Genomic DNA, 21,075 nt, shown 5'->3' with positions numbered 1-21,075 from the left:
AGCGTGTCTAACTTGCTTCAAAGGTATTGTTTTGCATGGAAATGTAAAATCTTTGGACAGTAAGCAAGAAGCTGACTGTTCCTGTTCGCAACTGGGTTACATTACAGAGGACATCTGCCATGAAAAATCTGGACAGGGAGCAAGAGGACAGACCATTCATCGTTCCCCTCCCCTCTGCTCCACAACAACTTATCTGTTGATTCTCTTTGGTGTGAAAGTGAAGCTACATTCTGAAAACTCATGCGCTGGCGCAAGATCCCTGGCAGTTCCCCAGAAACAAAGGTTACATTCAAACTGTTCTGCACTCTTTACGATTGGTATGTTCCAATCAAATTTAATTTTAAAGTGTCTTAAATTTACATTTCCAATTGGTGCAATTTGGCAGTTTAAAACTGACATGAATTTTGTAAGAATGTCCAATCGGGGGAATCAAAAACACCAAGTTCAAAACTCGTGCCCTACCCTTGACTTAAATGGACATTGTCAGATTTTGTCACAGAGGGATTTAGGATGGATAAGGTACTTGGTGGAATCCTGCAATGAGTGAGCTTTACTCTGTCTCTGACCCAGGGTGTATCTGAGCAGGGAACATTAACTGCACAAGACACTTGTTACAGACCTGTTAATAATCCACTTTAACTACACAGATGGAATGTAAGTCAGAGTGAGAAACAACTAATTCAGTATTTAACACACAGCTGGAGGAAAAAAAACACTTCATTACTTCTGTTGAATTATTAAATGCAACTTTGAGATTTTTATTGACATGAATTAACTGTGTCCATCAGTGCAAGTGAAATGTTTACAAAACTCGGTTTACCGCTGGATTTATCGACTGTTCTGTTGATGATCTTCAATGGAATCGCTTCATGTCCCACTACACAGGAGTAAGAAGCACCGCTGGCCCACTCCTCCGCTGTAATGGATAACTGGCTGTAGATGAAGAAGGAAGTGTTGTCACTCTCCGCCATCACCTCGGTGTTCTTGTAGTTACTGGGATTCACCGGCTTGTCATTGTTTGTCCACTTGACGAAGATCTCTCGGGGGGGAGAAACCTCTCACTAAACAGGTGAGGGAGAGAAACCTCTGAGCGGAGATTTCTTCTGTTGGTGGCAGGAGGACCGACACTGATGGCTCCAGCGGATTAATCACTGCAGAATATTTGAGACAAATATAAATCAACCAAAAAAATCCTGAACCAATATCACAATTTCACTAAATATTAAAATACGCCATTTTAAATTTGGGATTTATTCACTTTCGTTTTCTAAAGGAGCAGAATGGTACACATACTGTTCAGTAAAAAATAGAAAGTTTAATGTGAATGTTGCCTCTATGTTTCCAGCCCACAACGAGGACATTCTGTCCATTTGTCATTGCTGATGGTGACGTCACAACCCAGGCTTCTTCCCACCTTCTCTGACTTAATCAGAATACAATATCCTTTGGTCCATCTTTTTCTTAATCAGCTAATTAGCTATCCTGCCTTCAGATGCATCGTTAATGCCCCAAACGGTGTTTGTTCATTACCAATCAAAGCCTGTCATTGATGTAACTGGATCTGGATTACACATGGGATGCTTTGTGTTTTAATCTCACTGCTCACCTTTCTCCTTGTGGATGGAGTCTCTCAGCGGAGTCTGTAGATTCTGATGGTACACCACACATTCAAAAGTAACGCCACTCAGCCAGGCTTCAGTAGAAATGTCTAATTTGCTGATCACGCTGTCGGGATTCTGTCCAGGCTGCTCAGCAATCTCTGATTTCAGAGGCTTCTTTTCTTGTCTCCAGGTCACATTGACTCCAGAAGGAAGATTGGACACAACGCAGGTTAACGTCACCGTCGCCTCCAGTAAGACTTGTTCTACTGGCGGTGGGAGGATTTTAACGGTGTTAGGGTGGCACTCGGTATCTTCTATGAAACAAAAATCAAAGTCAATGAAAAATGCCCCTTTCTGATACAAACAGCCAATCTTCAGATTACTCCTTCACAGGGTGAAGACACCACCTTCAAAATGGCAAATCCAACTATTGCTGAAACGATGCTTACTATTGTTGATGTATTTTGATCTGTGAAACATTTGTGATTACCTATAACATACCCTGTGTAATTATTCCTAAAGAACACTGACTTTGTAACAAGTGAAACCTGTGAAAAAAGTAAAATCATCGAAGATACCATCATGTAACCCATGGAATTATCTTTCTTTCGGAGTTTGTCTCTCACTTAAGACCATCTATTGATACTTGTGAGAAGAGTAATCTGAATATAATGAGTTCATTTCCATGTTCATAACCTTTAGGTGCAAGTGCTGCTGGTCACACTGACTGCCAAATCACATCCCAAATTTTGGACAAATTATAATAAATAATAATTATTCTCTTTGCAGAGTTCTAAAGTGTTACAGGAGCGGTGTACAGCCATGGAAATTCTGTTCATTATATTTAACGTGATCAAAAATACTTTGCGTTATTGGTGTGATGTCATTCTCTAATTTATGTCATTGTTCCTCGTGGGCTGTGTTTGGAGTAGATCTGAAAACAAGACATTGAGTACATCACTGGATATCGAGAAGGACACCCATCTCCTAAAGTCTTTGCCTCCATTCAGTTCGTTCATAACTGGTCTGTACTTTTACTTTATTTACCAAGCTGCATTTTTTAATTTCTTCATAGAGCAGGGGAGCAAAAAAAACAAACAAAAGCGTCTTAAATTAATCTACAAACGCGATGGAAATGTCACTAATTTTATAGACATCCACTACTCACTGTGTAAACATCATCACCCCAAACAGGCTAAATCAGCCTGTCTCAAGTTCCTCGTTCATTCATCCCTATTGTAGCATTCCCACCATAATTTATTCTCCTGCCTCATCCACTAATTACAGAGAGCATCTTAAAGCAGCTCAGTGAGATCACATTTATCCCAGTTCATCAAATGTGATAGCCACTTGGTCTGTGGTCTGATCCCATAAATGAAGTTAAAGAGCTCAGTACCAGATAACAATCGATGTCGTACAGTGTCCAACTAACAGGTCATTCCTGAGCAGGGAATGAAGCATTGAACGCATTTTGATTTATTTTCAAGTAAGGGTCACTGCATATGTTAACCACGTCAATTTGATAGAGGTTCAGAATAAGGCTGTTCGGCCAATCCAGAGTTTAGATCAGAATGATGCTGGAAAAGCACAGCAGGTCAGGAAGCATCCGACGAGCAGGAAAATCGACGTTTCGGGCTAAAGCCATTCTCCTGCCTTCTCCCCGTACTAAACAAGAGCCGATCTATCTCTGGCTTGAGTACACACAATGGCCTGGCCCCCACAGCCCTCTGCAGCAACATGTTCCACAGACTCATCACCCTCTGGCTGAAGAAACCCTCCCCATCTCAGTTCTAAACCGTGCCCCTTTGACCCTGAGACTGTGCCTTTGGGTCCTAGTCTCGCCTACCAGTCAAAGCATCTATTCCACATTCACTCGACCTCAGTCTCTCAGTATTTTCTATGTTTCAATCAGATATCTCTCCAATATCCCCCTCCACCCAAAACTTATCCTTGACGCAGCTACCAGGCAAGTATTCAGCACTCTGAATGCCTCTCCCAGCATGATCAGGCAACAAACTATTTAACAAAGCTCACTGTCTATATATCTATCTTCAACAGAGACGAAACATGCTTTTCTGACTTGCCAAAAGGTTGAATTATGAGCAATGCTAATGTAACACTCAAACTGAAATGAGACACGTGGCATGTTGGGAAACGAGAAGCTGTACCGTGCTGTTTACTACGCCTGATAAATTAGTGTGTTTGATTCACATCAGAGTTCAGAATGATTTGTAGCTCTCTCAGTCTGTGTCTCTTACCCTGGAGTGCGGTGATGTTTTTACTTTGAGTGTTCTCTCCATGAGTGACCTGGCAGGTACAGACCGCACTGTTGTACCATTCACTATAAGGGACCATCAGCCGACTCGTCACCGAGAAGTTCCCGTTCGCCTCACAAACGGGAGACGTGAAGAAGCCAGAATCCAAGCGTCGGCCATTTTTCAACCAACTCACGGAGATTGACTTCGGATGGAACTCGATGATTGAACAGACGACGGTTGCAAACTTGCTGCTTGCGATTTCTTCACTGGAGCTCACAGTTAGGAGAAGGGTTGGTTGGAGAATATCTGGACCTTTAGGAAACACATCACATACATTATCTGACGAATTTCATAACAAATACAATCAGTTCTCATATATCAAGGTTTCTTGTGGTTAATGTATACAAGAATCATAATTGTGCAGAGTGCTGGAGAAGCTGGGATCCACACAGAAAGATCAGCAGGACAATGTGAAAGGCTAAACTTAGAGGACACAGCAAGGGAGTCAAGGAGGCACAGAAACTATAGGCTGGTAACATCAGAAGGGAGATAGCAACGTTGGATGGTATTCGTTTTAATGACAGAGTCTGATGAACAAGGCAGACGAATTACTGGCATAAATGAAGATATGATGCCGTTGCTGTCACGGAGACATATTGAGAGCCGGGCAGGAGTGGCTATTCAATATTCCAGGATTTAGTGCCTTCAGGCGAGACAGGGAAAGATAGAAAATGATGGGGGCAGGGGTGTGCGGTACAGAATGTTGCTTCTGTCGCAATTCTGACAAGAGTATTTTAGGCTGTAAAGAGAAATGAAATCATAGATACCTCCTTGAACAAAGGCAAATCGACAGTACTTCACAACCAAAACACAGCAAACATAACTACTGGGAGAGCACGATAGACCTTACTATTGGTCCAAAAGACCAAGTGCAAATACATGGGCAAATTTCAGAGACATGTAAATTAAATAGGGGAATGAGAAAAGAGGTTTTTAACTTCCTCATCATAGGCTTGGATATTCATTTTGTCAAAAATTTACAGGGAGCACAATTCTGAAAATGCCCCAAGGAGAATATTTGAACAAAGTATGTGTTTAATACAGAGAATTTTAAACCAGACCTTGCAAGAGAGGGGTGAACCTGAACTTAACTTTAGGGAATGAAGTCGACCCAGTGGGTAAAACATCAATGGTGGAGCACTTTGCAGACAGTGATCGTAAATCAGTTGGATTTCAGATTGTACTGCAAAGGAATAGAAATTGGCCCAAAGTTCTGAAAAGGGGAAGGACAATTTTAATAAGATCAGGTAATGACTTGACCAGAGTGGACTGGAAGCTGACACTTATTGGTAAATCTGAGTCAGAGCAGTGTGACACATTTAAGAAAGAGATAGGAAAATCACAGGGAGGACATTTCCCAGGAAGCCACTGTGTGGTACCAAGAATGCAGCGGGCTCTGGACACCAAAGGGCATGGAGGGGGAGATAAAGAGAAACAAGGGAGGCTTCCGGTCTATACTGAGATCTCAAAACAATAGAAACTAATATGGAGTACAGAACGTGCAAGGGGGAGTTTGAAAGACAAAGGAATTAGAAGAGCAAAAGGGACCATGAGAAAATAATAGCAGTCAAAATAAAGGAAAATATTTTTAAAAGTTACAGACTCATTCATAATAAAAGAATTATTCGGGAAACAGTAATGCCCATTAAGTGTTATTATTGGAGTGGAGCTGGAGGATTTGGTTGTGGTCAAAACGAATGTGTTGTGTCAGTGTTCACTAGTAAGAGGGACAGTGTGGGGACAGAAATCATGGAGGGGTGTTGTGATGTACTTTCAGAAATTAGGACACATGACGTGATGTTCTGTGTTGTCTTGCTGAAAGAAAAGTGGTTATATTTCCAGGGCAGGTGAAAAGTATACCAAGCGGTTGAGCGATGCAAAGGATGAAATAGTTGGGTCGCTGACAATAATTTAGAATTCCTGTCTGGCCACAGCAGTTGTGCCAAGTGAGTGTAGATCAGCCAACGTTGCACTGTTATGCAGGACGAAGGAAGGGATAAATAATGAAAACACAGATCTGTCAAGCTCGTCTCAGTGGTAAGGAAACTATTGAGAAGTGAAATTAGTCTTCATTTGGAAGATAAATCAACAATTTTCAGCACGGTTTTATTGAGAGGAAGTCACGTGTAACAATTTGATAGTAGTTTTCAGAGAGATAACTCGATGTCCAGATGACAGCAATAATCAGAGCCAATGGGATCCAAGTTAATTTGACAGATTGGATCTAGAACTGGCTGAGTGATGGGAGCAGGGGATAATAGTCATCGGGTGTCTGCGTGACTGGAAATCTATGTCTCCTGGTGTTCTGTAGGGATTGGTGTTGATTTCCGTGCTATTTCTCTTACATACCAATGATTGAGACTCAAATTTAGGAGGATTAACCAGTGAATTCACAGATGAAATGAAAACTGTCATGTTGGTAAGTCATGAGCATAATGGCTTTAGATTGCAGGAGGATATAAAAGGGTTGGTTGTATGTGAAGAGAAAAGTTGCAAATGGAAATTATTCTGAATAAATGTAAGGTGATGTAATTCGGCAGAAGAATCTGTGAGGTATGACGTTTTGAATGATGGAACCCTGGAAAGGCCTGAGGATCTTTGGTGCATGTACCCAACGATCCCCTATAGTACTGTGTCGTCTGGATAAAGAGGCTAAGAAAGTGGGAGGATATTTGCTTTTATTAGCCTAGACATTGACAATGAAGAGTGGTGAGATGATACTGGAACTTAATAAAACACTGGTTAGGCCATACGGAAGCGTTGTGTGCATGTTATCGAAGGAATGTGATTACACTGAAGGCAGTATTGATGAGATTTGCCAGGGTCTTGCCTGGGTTGGAGGGTTTTAGTTATGAAACTAGTTTAGATAGACAGGGGTTTTCCTTGGAGCAGAGGAGAATTAGGGAGAAGATTATCATGATGTCTAGAATTATTTTAGGCATAGACAGGGTAAACTGGATGAAACCTTTCCCCTTGATGGAGAGATCAATGCCTCAGGGGCACAGGGTGAAGGTAAGGCCAGGAGGTTCCAAGTGGATCTCAGGGGAAAACAAAATCAAACAGAGGGTGGTGTTAGCCTGGAGCTCAGCACCTATAAGTCATGTAGAGTCTGAGCCCCTCATTATAAGTATGAAGTATCCTTGCAAGGGCAAGTCACACAAGGCTGGCACATGAGACTGGAATAGTTAGGTGGCTGTTATTGATAGGCGTGAATTGGATGGATCAAAGGGCCTTTTTCCTGTGCTGTATAAGGTGAGTCTGTGAAAACGGTTATAAATAATGCCTTATTCATGTTAATCACAGATGATCTGTTTATCTCAGTTCCTACAACACGTACCTGGACATGGCATTTCTTTGCTCTTGTGTGTCCCACTGTGTTGAACCTCACAGGAGATTTTGCTGGGGCAATCTACCGCTGACCCGGGCAGGGTTAACTGGCTGCTCAGGGTGTAGGTTCCCTTCTTGTTTCTCACTGATGGGTAAGTCTTCAATCCAGTCGTGATTAGCTCCCCACCTTTCTTCCAGGTTACCTTGGTGACGTCAGGGGAATAGTCCATCGCCAAACAACCGAAGATCACAGAACCAGTGTTGTGCTCCTGACAGGAGGAGACCAGGCCATAAAGTGTGGGGAGCGATGGTGTCTCTACAACAGAATGACCAATTGAGCATGTTAGTTTCTGTTAATTTGACCTTATCAGTTGCTCAAATGTATCCTCAGCTGTAAACGTTTGCCAATATGCTCCCGCTGAAGTCGAGAGCATAACTGGGGTTTATTTTTGTTTCCTATCAGTTGCTGATCATGATCATTGGTTCCCTCTTTAGAAACATGCCCTCGACCTTGACCATTGCCATATAATTTCGGAAGAAGAACATCCTGATCCCACCCCAGTAACTATTTGAAGATCTCACCAACTGACACTTTCACTGGATTGCTGTGAAGAGCAGAGACGTTTCACAAAATACAAAGCAAGGAAATGCAGATTCATCGAAATTCTACAGTGTGTGCAAACAGGCCATTTGGCCCAACAAGTCCACATCCACCCTCTGAAAAATAACGCATCCAGACCCATTCCCCTATCCTATTATGCTACAGTTAACCCTGACTAATGCACCTAAACTCCCAATCACTGAACACAACATTTGCAATTCCCCCAGCTTGCACATCTTTGGACTGTGGGAGGAAATGCACACAGACGTGGGGAGAAAGTGCCAACTCCACACAGTCACCCGAGGCTGGAATGGAACCCGAGTCCCTAGCACTGTGAGGCAGCAGCACGAACCACGGAACCAGCGTGCTGCCCCACGAGGTGCCGTGCTGCTGGAAATACCCAACAGCTGGCAGTACCCCCGGAGAGAAGTCAGAGTGAATCATAGAACATAGAACATTACAGCGCAGTACAGGCCCTTCGGCCCTCGATGTTGCGCTGCCCTGTCATACTAATCTGAATCCCATCCCACCTACACTCTCCCATGTACGTCCATATGTTAGCCCAATGACGACTTAAATGTACTTAAACTTGGCGAATCTACTACCATTGCAGGCAAAGCATTCCATACCCTTTTTTCTCAATGAGTAAAGAAACTACCTCTGACATCTGCCTTACACCTATCTCCCCTCACTTTAAAGTTGTGTCCCCTCGTGTTTGCCGTCCCCATATTTGGAAATCAGGTCCAGTGAGCCTTCCTCACTTATCAATGCAAGGTAGAATGTTCTCTCTGGGAGGAAGGTCACTGCAGCAGCAACACAGGCAGGAGCTGAGCACTGGGACGGGGAGGATGGCTGTCACGGCTGAACTCATGCCAATTGTCTGGAAGTTGAAACATCTCATTTACAATTATCTGAATTCTGGAGGCCTCTGAAAAATGGAGGACTATTAAGGTTCAGAGACTTTGGAGTGTTACAGCTGAGTATTTACGTAAATATGATTTGAGAAATGAACAAGTAATCTTTAACTTTAAAAACTATCAAACTGACACGCAGTTCACCAGCAAACCTCATCTTTCAGACTAACCACTGCACTTACTTTGTCTAGACCTAAATTCCCACTCACATTGACAAACCCTACCCTGCTATACACCCATTCATGCCCGGAACACACAACCCCTATCACACGAAACATATCCAAGGCAATCCATATTGGTAGTGTAGCTGAGCAGAGAGATCTCGGTGTCCATGTACACAGATCCCTAAAAGTTGCCAGCCAGTTTGATAGAGTTATTAAGAAGGCATACTTTGTGTTGGCTTTCATCGATAGAGGGAATGAGTTTCAGAACCACGAGGTTAGGCTGCGGCTGTACAAAACTCCGGTGGGGCCGCACTTGAGATTATTGTGTACTGTTCTGGTCAGCACATTAGAGAAAGAATGTGGAAGCTTTGGAATAGTTCAGAGGAGGTTTACCAGGATGTGGATTGGTATGGCGGGAAGGTTTAATGACGAAAGGATGAGGGTCTTGAGGCTGTTTTATTTGAGAGAAGAAGGTTGAGAGGTGACTTAATTGAGACATAAAAGATAAACAGAGGGTGGACAGTGAAAGTCTTTTCCCTTGAATAGTGATGGCTAGCAGGAGAGGACATAGATGACAGATGTCAGAGGTTGTTTCTTTACTCAGAGAGTAGTAGGGCCATGGAACACACTGCCTGCAACAATAGTACACTCGCCAACTTTAAGGGCATTGAAAAGGTCATTGGATAAACATATAGATGAAACTGGAATCGTGTAGGATAGATAGGCTTCAGATTGGTTCCACAGGCCAGCGCAACATTGAGGGCTGAAGGGCCTGTACTGCACTGTAATGTTCTAAATTCTATATTGCAGATGGGCATATGATCTCAATTCCTTTCACTTCTTTACACTCCAGCCGCCCTGCACCTGGCCCATGGTAAATCTGGCCCTGGCTGGACCTGCCACCATCATTTTCACAACCTCGGACAAAAGCCCACTACCCAAGACATGACCTCAGTCCTTGATCGCTGACCTCTCATCTTCCCCAAGTCAACCTGTGCACATTGCATCCTAGCTCCTTTCGCACCTGTGCTTTACCACCTACCATTTTGCCAGACTCCGAGCTTTGCATTTTGACAACACGTCCCCCTGTCACTTCATTACAGTGACCTTCCACCCCCGAAACATCCTGGCACTCTGCCCACCTCTACACTAACCAGCCCGGCACACTGTTCACCTCTCCATAAACCAGCCTGGCAAAGACAGACATCCTGCATTTCAGCTCAAACGACCCCTCACCTGCCAAGCACAATTCGACCAAATTATCCTGCGACCATTACCATTTACCTTGATGCCACCTTGCCAGACAGAGTGCATGCAAGCTTACCCAGCAGCCAGCCAACACCTCACAGCCTATCAGCCCAAACTCTCCCACATGCCCAATCTAGCCCCTCACTTGCTCACCACCTTCCAACTTTGAGCCTACTCCACCATAAAGTCAGTGAGTCATAAAGTCGTACAGTACAGAAACAGTTCCTTTGGTCCAGCTCATCCATGCTGACCAGAGTTCCCAAATTAAACTAATTCAACTTGCCTGCCTTTGGCCCATATCCATCCAGACCTATCCAGTTCCTGGAGCTGTTCAAATGTCTTCTAAATGTTGGACCTATCTCTGCATTTACCACTTCCTCTGGCAGCTCATTCCAATGTTTTGGACAGTTACAATATGAAGCCCCAACTTCTGCACTCAGTGCTCTGACCAATGAAGGTACATGTGCCAAACACCTTCAACACACTAGGTACTTGAGACAACGCTTTCAAGAATCTATGATTCTGAACCCTCAGGGTCCTCAGTGTTCAATATCACTACCCAGTGCCTTACCATGAACTCTGTAAGACTCTATGAGTCTGGACCCTCAGGGCCCTGTGTTCAACATCACTATCCAGTGCCCTACCATTAACTCTGTAAGTTGTGACCTGATTTGTCTTCTCAAAAACCAACACGTTGTATTCATTTAAATTACATTCCATCTGCCACTCCTCAGCCCATTGGCCCAGCTAATCAAGATCTCATTGTACGTTTAGATAACTTTCACTGCCAATTATACCACCAATGTTGGTGTTAGGTGCAAACTTACAAACGATGTCCCATTCAATGTTTTCATGGCTTTCAACCAATATTGTGCTCCTGTTTGCCTTTCTCCCACATATCCGGAGCAATTTTTGTAAGGATTGAAGGAATCTATCTCCTTATTGAAATCATTTAATGTTTTGTCCTTAATCAATTTCTGTTGTGGAGAATTCCAAAGTTTCACCATTCTTTTGCTGTACAGTAAACAATCAGGTTCATTGTTATCGGTGTGTTGGGAAGACTGGTGAGCAGCAAGATTAATGATGATCCCATGAATGGAATAGCCTTCTAGAGGGGCCGAGGGGCCTTCTTCAGCTTCCATTTTGCATGCTGAAATGTCCCTTCAGCAGCATGATCCAAAACTGTGATCCTTGAGGATAAGGGCGCACATGCGTGTAAATGCTTCACCTGAAAGTTCTCCTCCAAATTAGACTTCAACTTGACTCTCAACTATTTCTCTGCCGTTTCCTCTTCCTCAATCACAGCCATGGGACTCACTTCCTAACAGCGCTGTGAATGTGCTAATACCACACATACTTCAGCAATTCAAATAGGCTGATGATAACTGGTTTCTCAAGGCGATATAAAAAGTCTGACACTTCCACACCTGTCTAGAGATTCAAACAACCACTGGAAGAATTGAAAATTATTTGAGGCACTTGTGTGTCTACACAAGATGACGTGGTTTCCTTTTGTGTGATTTGACTATGTTTTCACTGAATGAACAGAGCTATTTCTGAACCATACAATAGGAAGGAAGCTTCCTGCATTTTTAGCAAGGCAATCACACTTTATATTTCTTTATTCCAGGGAAGTATAGTGTTAAATTAAAGAAATATGATGATTGGGATGTTTCAATTGGAAATTGTCAGAGATTTAAAGTTTACTTTCATGAGCAATTAATTCCAGCCTCATTGTGTCACAGTACTCACAGGAATGTCTTTCAGAAATGGTGTCTCCCTTTGTTACGGGCAGTGGAATCAGTAAATCTGGGATAGTTTTTGCTTGTTAATGAAAGGTGTTGAAGAGTTTTAGCCAAAGGGAGACCTGTGGATTTAGCTCACAAATGCTCCATGATCTAAGTAAGTGATGGAACAGCTCGAGGGGCTGAGTGCTCTTCTCTTGCTCCTACCTTCCTATCATTGTGTCATTCATTAAGCTAGCACTGGCGGTGAACACTTTTTATTAAAATATTTCAACAAATTAATTGTTTCACACATGCTTTAGAAAAACCTTCTGTTGATTATTTGGAATGGGATCATTGACATTCTCTATCTGAGTGATCAAAATAACTTCCACCCAATTACAGTAGCCACTGCGCTCTGGAGTGTGTTGTTACTTCATAACAGTTTCTTGTGAAACTACAGCTCGAGATCAGGGTGGTCAAATTCAATGATTCTCTGATATTTAATATCTCTGAACATTCGCAATTTGTTCAAATGCATCTTTTCTCTAAAGGACGTGCTTCATCGAACAGAACTTATTTCAATGAAACAACAATCTTTAAATGCCAGAAAACCAAAATAAAGACAGAAATTTCTGAAGAAACTCAGCATGTCTAGCAGCTCCTGTGTAAAGAAGGCAAGGTTAACCTTTCGCATCCAGAGACACCCCCCCTCCCCCCCCCGCTCTACACCAAATTGTTGCCATGTTTTTGGCACAAGAGCTCATACCTGTTGAGATAAACAGTGATTACGTTGGCTTGACTCCTGTTGGAAAAAGAATTCTTAGCAGAGGTACTGGATGGTCTGAGATAGCAATTGAAGACCAACTGAAAAGCTATCACCATCTGCAGCAAGTGTTGGATTCAGCGGAACTCCCACCGTACTGAACAATCAAATTCAGCTCCAGCACTGGTTTAATATAAAGTAAAACAGCCGAAGCATAATCTCATCAAATATGCTTCGAAAATGTTTCATTCTGGATTAGTTATAAATGATATTGTCATAACAGCAAGTCAAAAGCTGGGATTTCTTTGAGCACTTACTCCATTAACCCCATCTAGTGATGCCCAAAAGCTTGTGAACAAATATTGATCTGGAAAAAGCTGCTAACCACCAAAATTCTGTTTAATATCTAAGAGACACAAGTCAGGACAGCGATTGAATAGATTTCATTGGCCTCTGTGAGTGGAATTCCAACAAACACCCAGACATGTCAATTTGCTTTCTTGCACTGAAGTAACCTGATAAGAGATTGTGTTACATACCTCTCTAACAGATTGTAAGTGAACACAGGCCACCTGGCACAGAATCAGGGACACTACTACAACATCACAACAGACCTGAACACAATGAGCTTGACACTATCACGGAGAGCACAGCCCACATGTTTTGACAATACATAAACCATGTTAGTTATTATCACCTTCCAACAACCAGGGATTGTTCCAGAATGTTTGTACAATGAAAGTAACATTTCAACATTTATCCAAGAATGCTTTGACAGCAGCTCCAAATTGTTCAAACTCTATGGGAACTACAGAGGAATAAATCTAGGAATTGCATTGCCATCAATTCACTGTCACTGGATTCCAACCTCGAACTCCCTTCCTCTTTCCCCTGTGAATGTTGCTGCACCAGACGGTCTACTTAGTTTGGAAAAGATTAAAATGTTTTGAAGTGTAATATGACCGTTGCCAGTGACATTAAAAGCTGATAATAGGTTTTCAAATAATAAGATGCAAAAAAATTCTGATTCTACATTGTGCCACGGAACATGTCCTGCATAACTGAGGCACAAAGAAAATATGCAGCATATTTCCCTCTGCCTCACTCAATCAAATATCTCTTGTTGCCAACAACCAATTTCAAAACTCTTGCTATCTGCCTTTTGTTCCTGAAATGTTCGTTCTGATTGGAACAACTTAGTCAGGGCTCTCAATTCTGAGGCACCTAATCGAATATTGTATTTCTGGCAGATAAAAGTGGTTTTGAAGCGCGAGATGAAATTGAACTGTCTGAGATTCAGGTATCCGAACTGGACAATTTACAAATGGTCAGGACCATTGACAAGTTAGTCGGAGATAGCACAGAAACAAACTGCACAACAGACTTAATCCTAGAGGTTACATTGCTCAACTCCTCACGTCAATTATATTCACTGTAATTGAACATTCATCAGAGGAACTAACCAGAGGATTAATGAGAACGAGAATGTGTTCACAATGAACATAAATAACCACTGAGTTAATAAACTTAATAAGTCATTGTATTTAACAAAATTATTGAGTTGGGAAATATCGCCAATTAAAGCACAGATCCGGAGGAAATGGATTATTCTCTAAATTATTTTTACATATTCTGAAAACGTTCCTTGAACTGTGGAGATTTTGCATGCACTGCATAAAGTCAATACTGCATTCCAGTGTGGAAAGCATTTCTGTTGAAGGAATTAGGGCAAGGTCATATTCTTGTTAACTGCTTTTAATAAACGAACATTTTTAAAAAGGTATGAATTGAAAACATGCTTCTGTCTGGAGTTTCCCGCTTTAGCGGATGTCTAAGTAAATGTGGGTACTGCTGCCTCACAGATCCAGGTACCCAGGCTCGGTTCCAGCCTCGGGTGGCTGCCTATGTGGAGTTTACACAATCTCCCCTGTGTCTGTGTGGGTTTCCTCCCATAATCCAAAGATGTTCATGTCAGGTGAACTGGTCATGCTGTATCGTCCATCGTGTTAGGTGCATTAGTCAGGGGTAAATATAGGGTAGGGGAATGGGTGTGGGTGGGTTTCTCTTCAGAGGGTCGGTGTCGACTTGTTGGGCTAAATGGCCCGATACATACTGCAGGAAATCTAATCTAAATGATTGTCACACTTAACTAATGTGAGCAGATTCCTTCCGATCGCTACATTGCAATAAATCGGTCAAGTATATTAATTAAAATAAATATTACTCTCTTTTCAGTGTCTGAATAAACAATGTGCTCTGTTATCCTCTAGTTCATGTCTTCTGCAAATTTGTGAACTCTGCATCTGTCTGAACACATCGATATAAAATGAATTCTCTGCGTTTGCAGCAAGCACTCCCATGGTTTTAAAAGTAGGGTTCCTACAGTATAGAAACAGGCCATTTGGCCCAACAATTCCACACTGACCCTCTGAACAGTAAGTAGCCCACCCAGACCCATTCCCCCTAATGTATATTTACCCCTGACTAATGCACCCTAACCTACACATCCCTGAACACTGTGTGCAATTTAGCACAGCCAATCACCTGACCTGCACATCTTTTGGACTGTGGGAGGAAACCAGAGCGCCAGAAGGAAACTCACGCAGACACAGAGAGAATGTGCAAACTCCACACAGGCAGTCACCCGAGGGTGGGATCGAATTTGGGACCCTGGCACTGTGAGGCAGCAGTGCCAACCACTGAGACACCATGCTGCCCTGCGAGTTCATGAGTGGATTATTTTAATTAATTCGAAATTTGGCCTTGGTCACATAATTCACTATAGCAGTTGTTTCGAAATAATGACTCCTCAGTTGATATTTTGTTGGAAAATGTAACTATTTATTTAAAATGCACAGATTGGGAACACCTAAAGCACTGTGCAGATTAAATAATTCAGTTAATGTTTTATTTTATTCTGTAAATCCAGTTTAATCAGGGACATAACAATTAATTAACTCAAGTTACGTGTGAAACTGATCAAAGCAGTGAAACTGACCTGTTCTTCATAGAATTGAGCAGAATTTCCAAATGGTCTTTGCCAATGATCTTTTCCAGCCAGAAAAATATGTATGTAGTGTACAGCGGAATTGAAAGGTGTTTCTTGATCAATTATAACACAGTCATGGCATTTTTGCTCAAGAGCAAGAACTATTAGAACATTAGACTTTTGAAATTCTATTTATATTACTCTATGACTTGTAAACTGTCTAAAGACAGACCTTGTGATTGAACTAGATAGTGGAGTTCTGAATGTGGATTGTAAAGCATGGATTAGATTAATCCTTAATTATTACTTTTAAGTAAAAATGGCGCTCAAAGGTATCTGTTTTCCCTTCATTTCTAAAACCTTTGCGATTTGTCTTTCACTTAAAAATAGGCTTTATGAAATTTCACCTCGCATGCTGATCGCATTGAATGAGGAACCTGGAGCGGTTCACTGTCACCAACCATGTTAACATTGCAGAAACAATGTAGAAACCAGAAACGGTTTCCCAAATATAACATATTTAATGTTACCCAAGCACAGTCCCTCCTCAACAGATCAACGATCACCAGATCACAACACGGTGTGTTTGCAGCAGAACTAGCTCTGCAAACATTTTCAACAGAACCAAGAACATGATGTAACCTCACAAAAAAAAAACAAATTGAAGTCTAACAAAGCTGCTCAGAATCCAGCAAACTAATGATTAAATTGAATAGAAATAACAAGTCATAACAGCAGCCTTGTTTGTGAGGGGACTTAACACTTAAAGCTGTAACGTTTCTGGCAACAGTTCAATTTATTTCCAACCTGTACACCCTTCCTGATCGGGACAATCTTGTGCAGCGCACAGTAGAGCGGTTGAAGGCATCTCTTGATTAATCACTTCATGGTCAAAACAAAATTACTGAATGGACAAATATTACCACATTATAATTTTAAGTTAGTTTCAATTACATAATCTGACCAATTGTGCAGTTTCAGATTTTAGTCCCAAATTTTATTTTGAATGAGGCTACTCAAAATAAAATTCAGTTAGTTTACAATTAGAACTGAGTTTTTTTTTAAAGTCAATGCATTAAAAACTCGTTTTTTTTTCATTTCTCACACTTCCGGGTTTCTGCCTTAAGTTGTTTTTCAGACCGTTACAAATGGATGTAATGTTTTCAATCAAGCAGAGAAAAATGTGTCATGTAAGTTTAACAAATGCAGAAATGATTCATGAAAAACCAAAGAACTTCACAAATATTGGTAATGAAAAGTAATCCAGAGAGTCAATCTCCTCACCAGAAAGAAAACACCGATTACAGAAAGCATAAAAACGCTGATCAATTTCACAAACTGAATAAGATCCAATCAACTCAATTCAACAGAATCAAGGAAAATAAAATCAGAATCCAATCAACTCAAAACAACAGATTTGAATGAAACATAATCAGAATCCAAACAATTCAATTCAACAGAATCAAATAAAACAATTTCAAAAGCCAATCAACACAATTCAACAAAACCAAGTAAAAACAAAGTCAGAATCCAATCAACACAGTTCAAACCGAACCAACTAAAACAAATCCAAAGTCCAATCAACTCAATTCAACAGAATCAAGTAAAACAAACTCAGAATCTCATCAACAGAATGCAATATAGCACCGCAAGAAAATTTTATGACAGTTTCTAACCGGCTTGTCATCAACTAATTAACAAAATAAATGCGAAAATATAATCAGGGTAAGAACATATATTCAAGAAATTAATAATGATATTTTAGCATATTTTAATCATGTTTAGTAATGTCTCGAACATCTTTGATTTCTTAGCGTTTGTTGTTGATAATAAAACTCACAGTCAGGGTGTCACTGACATTAAACATTATTTATAGCTGACTGATTAAGAGACATTAGGTGTTTCAAGTAACCCAGCCACACAGAATGCCCATCTGATCAAAAAAAGAGATACACCGAGTAACTGACTCCATCATCCCTACTGTAACTATTTGCTGAGCCTTAACTGAAGTCTGTAATCAGTCTGAACAAAAATCAATCCGAACCAAACCAAACTCAGCACAGAATCTGAGTTTCATTTAATTCAGAAATTAGTCACATGAATAGAAAGTTTTTAAAAAGTCACTAAGAAAGTTCAAGTGTCTTACCTGAAGTCACTGTCACCATGGTCCCTTGGCCCCAGTAATCAAGATAGTCACAATGTTACATTCTCTGGACTGGGTCACACAATAACTAGCTCTGTATAAAACAAATCAAAAATCTGCCATCATTTTAAATTTTCAGAGTCACAGACAAAATAAAGTCACGATAAATCTTCATCACGTAATTGTGCTAGTGAATTCTGAACATTCTTGATTAAAGTTAATACTGTTTTATACTTCACAGAGTAACACATGAGCTGATTCTCAAAATCCCCAACTGGTGTATCGATAATTACCCAACACTTTTACAAATTAAATAGTGATACTGGCATTAAACCGCACAGAACTAATACTGCACTGCAAGTTAAGACGGTTTGTAGAAGTAATCACTGACTAGTTTCAAACAATGGAGGCTGAATAGGTTTTTGTATTGATCATAATTGCAGTGTCACCCCAGCTATATCACTGTGAGACACGTTGTGTCAAATACTATGACAGACTATAAACTGTAAAATGCAGAGAATTTCTTCACTTCCTAGAAAGCAGTGATTCAGACTCCTCTAAAAATGATTTGGTGCATTATTCCAGCTTTTACTATCCATTGTATTTTGAAAGCTTGGAATACTTTTCCAAATTTGGTCTGCATTTATCTTGACAATCAACACGAAGAAGGTAGAAAAAAATTATACATTTGTACAAACTAGCACTACTGGATTGCGTTTAAATTGCATCTCACATTATTTCTCGCTCCTGCCATGGTAGAAATCACCAATTTGAGATAAACACTTGTCAGTGGTTTTTGTATGAGGATGTCGCTGTGCACAACACTGTGACCCACTGTAGTATCACAATGATGTAGACCAGTACACTCATTCTCTGTTCTTTACTCGAGGTCTCAATTTTCATTTGAAAGAGCCATTTAGTACTGATCATGTTTAGAATGAATCCCATAGTTGACATAACAATTAGCAGTGATTTCCTGAGCTGTCAGATATATTAAAACTAACATTTTGTCCGAGCATTTAATTGATGGAAGTGTTAGCAGTACATATGAGATGCCCAAAACATTGCCCCATTGTGTCACCAGTTTGCTAGTTTAAATGGTACATTTCCTCTTTGATAGTTTTGTAAGAGGCAGCCTGAGGTCTGCTTCAGATCGCAGTTGGTAGAATTGCATTTAAAACTCGTACTGACCGTCAGTTTATGATGGAATTGACAAAATGTTCCCTCGAGCTGTTTTTGAACGGGTCCAGCCCTGGTTCCTCCCGCTGTGGTCTCTTGCACAGTAATAGATGGCGGTGTCTTCGATCTTCAGGTTCTCCATGTCCAACGCGAAAATGTTGTTTGAAGTGTCTTTGGACGCAGTAAATCGACCCTTAATCGCTGGTGCATAGTTACTGCTGGATGAACTATAGTAGTACAGCAGCCACTCCAGACCCTGTCCGGGAACCTGTCGGACCCAGTGCATGGTGTAGCTGCTAAGATCGAACCCGCTGCTTTTACAGGTCAGTTTCAGGCTGCCTGCGGGACGGCCAGTCTCTGCCTCTGGCTGGGTCAAAACAACCTCCGACTGGACACCTTTAAAAAAGAAAACAAAAAGCCATGAGCATTAATGCTGATGAAATGATGGCTGAGTCTTTTACATTCCTGCCGTAGACTAACATTGAGACAGTCACAAGAGAGACTTGAACAAAAAACACTCACATGATAAGAAAGTCAGTAACAAACTGAGAAAAAGTGTCGACACAATCATTCTGATAACTTGTGGGAAGCGGTTCTGCTAAGATCTTTCTAAACAGATCCGACCCAGGAGTGTTGAATTACGGTCCAGTGCCCAGGATTTATATGGCCATCGGAAGGGGCAGGCTTACAGCTTCCGCGTGTTGGTTTCCTGCTGGAGGCTCAGACTGGATCCTGGTATCAGCTTGTACAGCCCGAACACATGGGATCATGTCTTTACATGAGGTTCTGCTTAAACATGGACACATACACATCTTGGGATATTGGTTTTGCTGAATAGCTTCTTTGGAAGTAAATTTGAGTAGCTTCAGGTCTGTTTCACATGATAGTTGCATGTATTTTGTTTAAAAAAACAAATTCAACTGGAAGTTAGCTCCCTTTATTTCTACATTCATTCACAAGCAGATAAAACTAAAATTAAAGTTCAAACATATAACTAGCTAATAAAACAGTTGAGCTTTTCTTCCCTGGATACTGCAAGTCTCTGTCGCACTAAAAAATAACATGTAATTCATACTAAACATTTCAAAATTCAATTTAGGCAACGGAATACAGAGCGTGTCCAAAGTGATTATATTTAGAATATTCAATTAGAAGTTAACTCCCTTTAATCCTACATTCCACCACAAGCAGATAAAGCTAAAAAGAACTTCAATAATATTATTAGCCAAAAAAATGAATGACTTTATTTTTGCTGTCACTCAAAGTCTCTCTCACATTACAAAATAACATACCATTTCTTATCTGCGTTTCTAAATTCAGTTTCGGCAACCTAATATAGAGCATGTCTAAAGTGATTATGTTCAGAATGTGAGTGTATGTCACTAAACAGTTTGGACCCGGAGATTAGAAGCACCTCCTTACATTGCAGAATGTCTCTCCCTGCATTTTTTTTTTCAAATTGCTCCGACACTAAAATGCACAGTAAAGGAAAGCTGTGTGCTTGAGAAACACAATGTGAGTCCGCAGTGATACATAACACCGAGGTACACTTTTAAAAGAGCATCTGATGAACTAGAACAAGACAGTCCATAACTTTTTTTTAAAACCCTCAACGTCTAAACCATTGCATGTAACAGTCTGGGTACATCAGGAATGTTTGGTTAAATTAGAGAGTATTACAGTAATAATTACCACGAATGTAGGTTATAAACAGTACATTTCTCTGCTCACTGATAGCTCTGACAGGGCAGTTAACTCATAAAAATCAGCAAAGATTCACGGTTACACTACACCAGTATTAACCATGTATAAAGGGCCCACTCAGTTTTAATGAGATACATGAATCAGAGAATGGTGTAACAAGTGATGTGAGTTTGAACCAATTGAATTTTGTTAATTTACTTTGAGATGATAACAAATGTTACTGCAATGTGGGATTTTGGATCCATTAACTTCATTTTCAGGAGCTTTAAAGATACTCAATAAACAGGCTGAATAACCAGAACGTCACTGCATTCAATGTCCTGTTTTCTCATAGTCATACAGTAATGCTGTATTCAGTGACTTTCCTTTTAAAGGGAGAAATACCAAGTGAAATGTG

At 40.9% G+C, this 21,075-nt stretch overlaps 1 pseudogene across 1 annotated transcript; it reads right to left on the bottom strand.

The window, feature by feature from the left end:
- Positions 1 to 734: 734 nt before the first annotated feature.
- On the bottom strand, positions 735 to 19,648 carry LOC148142332 (Ig heavy chain C region-like; annotated as a pseudogene). The gene is made up of 7 exons (XR_015752019.1): positions 19,497 to 19,648; positions 19,058 to 19,370; positions 17,799 to 17,851; positions 7,257 to 7,562; positions 3,860 to 4,171; positions 1,607 to 1,915; positions 735 to 1,151 (listed from the first exon to the last, which is right to left on the bottom strand). The product of XR_015752019.1 is annotated as an Ig heavy chain C region-like (transcript).
- Positions 19,649 to 21,075: the final 1,427 nt, after the last annotated feature.

The sequence above is a fragment of the Chiloscyllium plagiosum genome, unplaced genomic scaffold (genome assembly GCF_037043375.1).
Source record: "Chiloscyllium plagiosum isolate Xiang-an unplaced genomic scaffold, Cpla_swu_hap1 HiC_scaffold_29, whole genome shotgun sequence".
Lineage (NCBI taxonomy): Eukaryota > Metazoa > Chordata > Chondrichthyes > Orectolobiformes > Hemiscylliidae > Chiloscyllium > Chiloscyllium plagiosum.
This window is presented reverse-complemented; position numbering and strand designations above follow the sequence as displayed.